This window comes from Microcebus murinus, chromosome 27 (genome assembly GCF_040939455.1).
Source record: "Microcebus murinus isolate Inina chromosome 27, M.murinus_Inina_mat1.0, whole genome shotgun sequence".
Taxonomy (NCBI): Eukaryota; Metazoa; Chordata; class Mammalia; order Primates; family Cheirogaleidae; genus Microcebus; species Microcebus murinus.
In genome coordinates, this window is record NC_134130.1 from 4178764 (window position 1) to 4188521 (window position 9758).

General features: G+C 47.2%; 1 protein-coding gene across 2 annotated transcripts in view; it reads left to right on the forward strand.

The window, feature by feature from the left end:
* The first annotated feature begins 7214 nt into the window (after positions 1-7214).
* The window catches only part of RFX2 (regulatory factor X2), an 84133-nt gene continuing 81589 nt past the window's right edge, over positions 7215-9758 (forward strand). For both annotated transcript variants that reach the window (XM_012761658.3, XM_075998314.1), the window contains exon 1: positions 7215-7420. The gene's annotated coding sequence lies outside the window, so the exon portion shown is untranslated. The remainder of the gene's footprint in view (positions 7421-9758) is intronic.

The following is a 9758-nucleotide window of genomic DNA, read 5'->3' on the forward strand; positions in this document are numbered from 1 at the left end:
AGTGAGACTCTGTCTCAAAAAAAAAAAAAAAAAAAGAATCGAATGTTTTTGGCTCTGTTTTTGTAAAGCAGGCAGTCGGTATACAGGTGGCCTCAAGTTCCTGAGAATGTCTTTAGGTCGGATTTGTATGTAACTCAGATCCCTGATGAGCAGCACACATATAGTAATAATAATAATAACAATATAATGGCTCGTATGTGCTAACGACAATACAGTGTTACACTGTCATAATACTAAGACTCCTGTACTGTTGCAATAGGTTACAGAAACTATTGTACTCTTTCTTTTAATCCAAACAATCAGAACATAAAAACAAACATACAAAAAGTTTAGAGAGGAGATAGGAGAAATTTCGGAAAAGAATATTAAAGGCTAACACTCACCCAATGTTGCATCAATATCTGGCTTCCTGGAAGGGGAATTTTTGAGGCAAGAAGGCAGCTGACATTAATCAGAAGGTGATGGCAGGGTTGGTGCTGGAGGCCGTGGGGTGGGAGCTGGAGAATCGGAGAATCAGGATTCGGTGCTGTTGCTGAAGGAGAGGTGCTCGCCCCTGAAGTGCAGTTTCCTGCAAAAGGTACCTAGGGCTGTTTGCTCAGCCTTTTTTTTTTTTTTCGGTTATGCATGGCCTGGTAGCAGCTGACGTCCTCAGTAACAGAATGGAACGCAAACCTTTGCAAACCGCTCAATGTTAGTTAGCATCTCGACCCTGGCACTTAGCAAATCCTGCTGCAATGAGACCTACGGCTTCAGCTCATTCTTTTGTTGTAAACTTTCTTGGCTCTGGAACTTCTGATTCTTCGTGTTCTTGTGTTTCTATCAGCTGCTTCTCTGTCTATCTGTGAAACCAGCAGCCAGTGTGAAGATAGATTACAAATCAGTTACACCACGCAGGCTTGTTTACATGTGCTCCCGAATTATCAATTTAATTATAATATCAATTACCCTTATTTATTTAAAATTACATTTTATTATAATATAATATAAATTACCCGTTTGATTTAATTATAACATAAATTACCCTTATTTATTTAAAATTACATATTATTATAATATAATATAAATTACCCGTTTGATTTAATTATAATATAAATTACCCTTATTTATTTATAATTACATATTATTATAATACAAATTACCCATATTAATTTAATCATAATATAAATTACCCTTATTTATTTATAATTATCAATTATTATAATATAAATTATCCTTATTAATTTAATTATAACATAAATGACCCTTGGGAGCCCGTTGCTAAGTACAGGACACCATAAGTGGGCTTGTCCCTAACCGGGACTGCCTGTACTTGACAGCTTTTGTTATTGAAATCTTTGTTTCTCTTCTTTTTTTTTTTTTTGTTTTAAAAAAATTTCTTTCCTTCTCATTCCTAATCCCTTTCATTTTCTCTCCGAAGTCGTCTCCTTCCCTTCTTTTTCCCTTTTTCCTCTTTCCTTTCTGCCTTGCATTTGCAGTCAGTACGGACGATGGGCGCAGGCAGCCCTCCTACTCGCCTGTTCCCTGGTTGCCTAGAAATGGTTAATACATTTGGCCGAAAAAATGTTTTTTTTGTTTTCTTTTTAAAGACGTGTTTGACGTGCATTCAGCCTGCCCTTTCGAAGGCTGTCCGGGGTCATAACGGTTTGCTATGGAAATGATTCGGCACCGCCGAGCAATGTGGCAACTGGCGTTGAGAAAGCTCTCAGAGAAATAAAAGAGCTCGTGGTGCTCAGGTGCTTTTGACACAAAATCTACTATTCAGAAGCCCCGTCATGATGGGAATTGTCCTCTTAGGCTACTCAGGAAAGGATCGGATGCTCAGACTCAGGTTTGTGCCAAATAAGAGGCTCTTAAAAACCACCCATCAATGCATAAATGGCCCAGAAAGTTCTAACCAACAGTGCTGGTTAATTAACAGTCATTAGTTAAATAAAAACAGTCAATTAGGAAGAAGCCCATCTGGGAGGGGGGAAAAAGTTTTAACAACCACTGAGGGCAAATGCTCTTAGCGAGATCTGGAAGCTTGTGGAGGATGCAGTTTTTGTACCATTCTAATATTCAAACTTATTATCGATATCCTGTGGGTTTCCTGGCTTGTTCTTTCCTTGTCGATGTTCAGCTTCAATATTTTTGCTTGATTTTTATCTTATATTTTAGTAGGAAAATATCCTTTCATTTTATCGTGCCTTTGGGGTTTTCTGGCCAAAAAAAATGATTGAAGAAGTAACATTTGAGCTTGGTAAACACACACAAAGACATATGCACATACAGACAGACTCCACAGCATGAAGGGATTTTCAATGAAAGGTTAAGCCTGCCTTCTGCTGTCGTGTAGATTCTCAGTTTATTATTTTTCCAGAAGTACTCTCTGCATATACAAGCACGCTGCGAAAGGGCAGAAAGGAGATGTGGTGGTGGGCAGAGGTTCAGCACTTGGGTTTTAGAGCCATTATCATCTAGGTTCAGAGCCCAGCTTTGCAGTTGATTAACTAGCTCCATAAGCGTGCACAAGTGACCGGACCCTTCTGTGTACCCCAAAGTGGTGGGCAGCCTCTAACAGGAAGCACAGGATCCTCACTTCCTCTCACGTACCCTCTGTCAGCCCATCCCCTTGAATGTGGGCTGGACTCACTGACTTGCTTGCAACAAATACGCCAGAAGCGATCGACTGTCACTACTGAGATTAGGTTATAAAAAGACTGTGGCTTCTGTCTTGAGTGTGCATGGGAAGCCAGCTGCCAGGTCCCCGCTGCCATGTCATGAGGATGCTCAAGCAGCTTGTTGAAAGGCCCATGTGGCAAGGAACTGAAACCTCCAACCCATAGCTCCTGAGGAACTCAAGCCTGCCAGCAACTGTGTGAATGAGCTTAGAAGTGAATTCTCCCCCGTGGCGAGCTGCTGTTCAACAAGCATGAAATTTCAATTATGCAAGATGCATAAGTTCTAGAAATCTACTGTACAACATTGGGCCTATAATTAATACTGTACTGTGCACATAAAAATTGGTTAAGAGGGTACATCCATATTAGGTGTTCTGGGAGGGAGGGAGGAAGGAAGGAAGGAAGCAAGCAAGCAAGCAAGCAAGCAAGCAAGCAAGCAAGCTGGGTGTGGTGGTTTCTGCCTGTACTCCACTTAGGAGGCTGAAGTGGGAGGATAACTTGAGACCAGAAGTTCAAGACCAGCCGGGGCAATAGAGAGAAACCTTATCTCAAATGTAGAAGAAGATAGAGGAGAAGGAAGAGGAGAAGGAGGAGGAAGTGGAGGAAGAGGAGGAGGAAGGGAGGGAGGGAGAATCTTCCTCAGTTGAGACTTCAGATGAGACTGCAGCCCCAGCTGACAGTTTGGCCACAACCTCATGAGAGACCCTGAGGTCTCCAGGACTGCACCACTGCATTCTAGCCTGGGTGACATTGTCTTCATTTGATCACAGAGCCCTTCCTTCACAGAGAGTCTGGCTGTATTCAGTAAGACTGTAGTTCTGCAAAGGGTCACAGGGACTCAGTCCCAACCTGGCTTCTACCAAACCTATAGGTTTCAACAGCTTGAGTGACCAACCGACCATCCCATTTGCCCAGGACTGAGGGGGTTGGAGACATGGAACTTTTGGGGGGGTTTTGAAGGTATTAAAATTATTATTCAGATATAATTCACATAACATAAACATCAACATTTTAAAATATGTAATTCAGTGGTTTTAAGTCTATTTAAAATATTGTGCAACCATCACCACTATCTAGTTCCAGAACATTTCCAATACCCTGGAAGAAAATGCTATCCCCATTAGCAGTCACTTCCTGTTCTACACCCCAGCCCCTGGGAACCACTAATTCACTTTCTGTCTCTGTGGATTTGCCCATTCTGGACATTTCATATAAGTAGAATGATAGGTTGGGCATGGTGGTGCACACCTGTAATCCCAGCTACCTGCCTGGGAGGCTGAGGCAGGAGGATTGCCTGAGAGCAGGAATTCCAGACTGTAGCATTGCTGAGATCATGCCTGTGAATGGCTACTGTACTCCAGCCTGAGCAACAGAGACATCCCATCTCTTGAACATAAATAAATAGATACAAATTTTAAAATAATAAATAGAGTCATAGACTCGGTAGCCTTTTGTGCCCAGTTTCTCTCGCTGAGGATGATGTGTTTAAGGTTCATCCATACTGTAGCCTATGTCAGTATTTCATCCTTTTCATGGCCAAGTAATACTTCTTTGTGCAAATATATCACATTTTGTTTATACATTCATCCATGGATGGACACTGGGATCGTTTCCACCTTTTCACTATTACAAGAAATGCTGTTATGAACAGTAATGCAAGTTCTTGTGTAGACTTATGTTTTCAAGTCCTTTGGGTGTATACCTAGGAGTGGAATTGCTGGGTCTCATGGTAATTTTACTTTTTTGAGAAACTGGAACTTTCAGGGTGGTTTTGGGGTTTTTGTTTGTTTGTTTGTTTGTTTGAGACAGGGTCTTGCTCTGTTACCCAGGCTAGAATGCAGTGGCTTCATCACAGCTCACTACAACCTCCAACTCCTGGGCTCAAGCAATCCTCCTGCCTCAGCCTCCCGAGTAGCTGGGACTACAGGCAGGTACCACCACAGCTGGCTAATTTTTCTATTTTTAGTAGAGATAGGGTCTCACTCTTGCTCAGGCTGGTCTCAAACTCCTGACCTCAAGCGATCCCAGAGTGCTGGGATTACAGGCGTGAGCCACTCCCAACCCCCACCCCCACCCTCCGCCAAGACTTTTAGTTTTAAAAGTCTCAAAAGTCTTAAGGAAACTGGGGTGAGCTGGCCACCCTATGAATGATTCCTTCTTGGGGTCACTTGCCTGTGAACTTTAGGTATGAGGACCAAGCAAGCAAGATGTGGCCTTGCCTCCACCTCTGCTCTTTTTCCCCACCTGCAGCTTCCTCTACTGTAGACATTAGCTCTGCCATCTTCCCTCCAGGCTATGCCCAACAAGGTCATCCAAAGACGGTCCTCCAAAATGGCTCGAGTAGCTTCTTTAAGCAGCAAAGCTTTCTCTCTGGAATGGACCAGAGCAGAGTCCACTAGGGGGAAATATCAGCCTTTCCTCCATCCATCTGGGATCTGAGGTTCATCTCTCTCTTCCCTGTCTGCCCTGGGTGTCCTACGTCAGCAAGAACATAGCTCTTAACTTTGACTTTACTTGGGCCACAGTAGAAATATTTGGAAGCTACCAGTGATCTTCGTGAAAGGGACTTCAGGGGCATGCCTGGGCTCTAATAAGACCCCATAAGAGCAGGGAGCACACAATGCTGAATCAATGCCTGTCACCTGCTGGAAACCATAGGACAAGAGGTGGGCCACCCCCACGGACCTGCTTTCTGTCTTTCTTTGACATGACTTCCCACCCCCAAAGATTTTGAATTCAAAATTGTCTTACCTCGTTCCTCATTATTCCAACCCTGGCTAAAATGTCAACTTCTCAGAGAGATCCCGGGTGACCAACTCTTCCCACTTTGTCTGGGAATTTCCCAGTTTTAGCAATGAAATTCCCTGTCCTGGGAAACCCCTCGGTCTTGGGCCAACCAGGATGGTTCGTCATCCTAGAGAGGACAGCCCTGACTGCTCTATCTAAGGTAAGTCCCACCTACTCTCCCCCCAAGTCACTACTCACTCACCTTTCCTATTGGTGTAGCGATTGTATCAGTTGTACATACACCTGTGTCCCTAGCACCTAGCAAATAGTAGGCACTCAACAAATATTTTTGTCTAAATTAATAATTGCACCAAAGGGGCTGATTACTTTTGGACTGCTGATGCTTAAGAATTCTCTTACACAAAAATCTGCCAAATCACTACTAACATTTTAATTGAAATGAAAGAATGGAAAATATCAGAATGCATTGCTTAAAGTATCATTTCGGGAAAATTTGGTTTTAGTTATAGATGTGTTTCTAGGAACTGGACCTCTGGGTAAAATATATTTCCCGGGATATGCTGTAGTCCAGAGTGTTTGAAAACCACCCCTCTAGTGGTCAAGAGCCTGAACTTTGGCACGAGACTGCTGGGGTTCCTCCAATCCCTCACAAGCTGTTTGACACTGGGCACACATACTCATTCTCTCCGGGCCTGAGTTTCCCGACCTGTAAAATGGGCACAATGCCTCACGTCTTTCTCAAGACGTGATTGTAAGATTTAACGAGTTAGCATTATAAAAATGCTTAGGTTGCATTCTGGCAGATATTATGAGACCCATTTAATCAACAACTAAATTGCCCTGGCTGTATCTTCTCAGAACAAGCCTTTTACTCCTACCGTTCCAATCCCTTCCCTCAAAGAACTATATATGTTTATTTATGTGTTCTGTTTATTGTTAATATTCCCTCACCAGAATAAAAGCTCTATGAGGGTCTGGCTGTTTCTGTCCTATTCTGAATCTACCACCCTGGGAAGGAGGGGAAAGTATGGCAAACATTTTCTATCAAGGAGCATACAGTGGATATTTTAAGCTTTGCATTTGTCTTGCTGTCTTTGTCCAACAACTCAGCTCTCCACGACTCAACCCCTGCAGCGTAAAGCAGCTTCCCACCTTGCTCAAAGGAATGGGCCGTGGCTGTGTTCCAATAAAACTTTATTTACACACGCAAGCAGACAAAATTGGATCTGCAAGGGCACAGGTTGCCAACCTTTAAACTAGTTGAAAATACTGGCCTCGAGAAAATAAAACTGAGTTTCTTATCATTTTTACACGTCACAAAAGATTCTTCCGTGGATTATTTCTTTGAACCACGTCAATATCTTTAAAATTCTTAGCTCGTGGGCCATGGAAAACAGGCAGTATTTCGGAGTTTGCCTACCCCCTGACCAGACTGTGCCCTACATGTCTAGCATTCCGCCTGTGGACTAGACGAAGACCCCTGGATCCCATAAAATTGGGGACCCCCGGTCCCCACTTCACTACAAGCCCGCGATTCCCCGCGCGTCTCCCCTCAGCCAACCCTCCGAGCCGCGCGCGCCTCCTGCCAGGCCCCGCCCTCCTTCGCGGCGATTGGCCGGGGATTTCCGCCGTTCTCTCCGGGGAACGCCCCCTCTGACAGGCACCGCGGGATAGCCAATGGGACCTGCAGGGTCTCGCGCCCCGCCCTCTCTGCGCCCGTTGGAGGCGGGCGTGGGCGGGCCGTTGGAGGGGGTGGGGCGTGGAGCCTGGTAACCGTTGCCGGTAACAACGCCCCGCCCTGTCGCGGCGGGCGGGCCGGCAGGCGGCGCGAGGCCGGCGGGCGGGCGGCGGGAGCCGGAGGAGGAGCGGCCGCCGCCGCCACCGCCGCCGCCATAGAGACTGTAGCCGTGGAGACTGTTACTTACCAACGGGGACCAACACGCAGCAGCCGCCGCCGCCGCCGCCGCCGCCGCCGCGGAAGCCGCTGCCCGAACTCCCGGCCCGAACTCCAGGTGACCGATGCGACCGCTCCGGGCCCGGCCCGGCCGGGGAGTGCGGGGGCCGGCGGGGACCCGACTCGCTCTGGGGGTCCGGGAGCGCAACCCCGCCGATCACCCCCAAACGTCCGGGCCAGCGCGCCTGCGGGACCCGCCTCCGCAGCCCCCGTCCCGCACGCGCGGCTGAGTTTGGGGGGCCCCTGGCGACGCCCCCTCGTTCCTTTTTAACCGAACTCGGGGGAGGTGGGAACCCGTCGCCCCACTTCTGACAGAACTTCCTGAGGTTGGGGCGTCCGGGGACCCCTTCCTCACGCTTACTCTCAAACTCGCCGACTTAGGGGCGCCCCAGGAACCCGTCTCAAACTCCTCAAACTCCCTGAACTGGGGGCTCCCGGGGAGCCTCTGCTCACTTCCTTCCGCAGACGTCCGAGTTGAGGGTGCCCGGGGATCCCTGTCTTACTCATACCCTCAAACTCCCTGAACTCGGGGCACCTGAAGACCGTCTTCTCACTTTCACTCCCAAATCCCTGAACTGGGGGTGCCTGGGGACGCTTTTCTCACTTTTACTCCCCAAGTCCCCAAAATTGGGGCACCCTGGGGGCCCTTCTGAGTCAGCCTCAAACTCCCTGAGTTGGGGGGAGCCTCAAAGACTCCCTTGCCATTTTTACCCCCAAATTCCTGGATTTGGGTTGTCCCGGGACCCCCCTTTCATTTTACTTCCAGACATACTGAGTTTGGGGGCGCCCCTATACCCTCAAAGTCGGTGCGTTTGTCCTGAGGAAGAACCTTTGTCATTTTTTTACCCCAAACTTCCCCAGGGGGACCCATTTCTCACCTTTTCACCCCAAATCGTCGCGTTTAGGGCTCCTCAGACATCCCCCCCTCCCTCTTAACCCCACATTCCTGAGTTTGGGGGGCTCGCGAGTCCCTCAGTCCTAACACGCCCCCCCCCCCTCGCAGGAAGCCCTTTCGCACAGCCTATTTTAGGATCGCTCTGGACTGGAGAAAAGTTTCACCAGCGGGTGGTGGTTTGGGTTTTTGTCCCCACCCCCCGATTTATTAATGTATTATTTTGTTAAAGAGCCCAGTGGCTCGGTGGCATTTTCTCCTGAGGTTGTGCGAGTGCGTGTGTGCCTGTGCACTTAAGCTCCACCTCCTGCCCCCCCAACACACACAAACACACACCCCAAGTGAGCGCCTTATAGTCCCTTCCTTGTCCCTCTCTCGGAGAAGCCACCGCGCTCCCCCGCCACCAGCCTGCGGCTCCGTTCCTGTTCGTTTTTCTCGCTGCTCCACTGGGGAAGTTGGAGTTCCCCGATGCCGGTGGCTATTTCTAGGGGTCCCCGATTGCCCTGGCCATTCCGGCGGCGGCGGGAGCGGTTCGTCTTCCTATGTTGACCTCCCGGTTGCCCGCAGGACTGGGGAAAGGGACAGAGAGGGCGGGGTGCGACTCCAGGGCTGACTGCCTTTCCCCCCACCAAGACCTCCTTCCTGCTTTGGAGTGTTGTTACTATGGGCCCCTCTCCCCAGCTGTTCCTTGCTTTGTACTGTCAGTGGAGGCTTTGATGAGTATTTTTCCCCCTCCCAAAATATCAAACCTTGTTATACAAGGTTCATTCTCAGTTTCAACTAAGAGCTTCCCAACAAAATAATAATGGCACAAACCACCACCAACAAAAAAAACTTTAAAAAAATTTTTTTGGCTTTTTATATGTTTTTATCTTTGTTTATTTGTTTTAGTTATTATTATTATTATTTTTAGAGATAGGGTCTCGCTGTGTTGCCCAGGCTGGACTCCAACTCCCCCGGCTGGAGCGATTCTCCTGCCTCAGCCTCCTTAGTAGCTGGGACTACAGGTGCCGGCACCACCCAGCTCTTATCTTTTTTTCTTCATGCTCCCAAACATTATTTGTTTGCTTATATAAAGATCTTGACTTCACCTCTGCCCTTCTAGGGGTGGGAGGGCCTGGGTAGGAGTACGTGTTCTTTTTCCCACTCAAGTTTAAAGACTTGAACTGAGTCTAAAATAACCCTGGAAATGACAACTCATCTACTCTGACCAGAGAACTAAAAGTTTATGGGAAGCCCCACCATAGAAAAAGAATTTCATGTCTTTAGCCACTAGTGTTCCTTCATCAACAAGCTTGGTAAAGTATTGGAGGAGACTCATATGATGGAAAAGGTCACTGGTTCTGTGATCCTGTGATATTTCAACTGATTTGGGTCAGAAATGAGCTCCGAATTCATTTGCCCCTGTAGTAAAAGCAATGCTGTATTTTCATTTATCAGTGAAGTTCTTTGAAATTCATTGATATTTGCTTTCTGGGTGAAAAGGTTGTAGTGATTTTGTCTT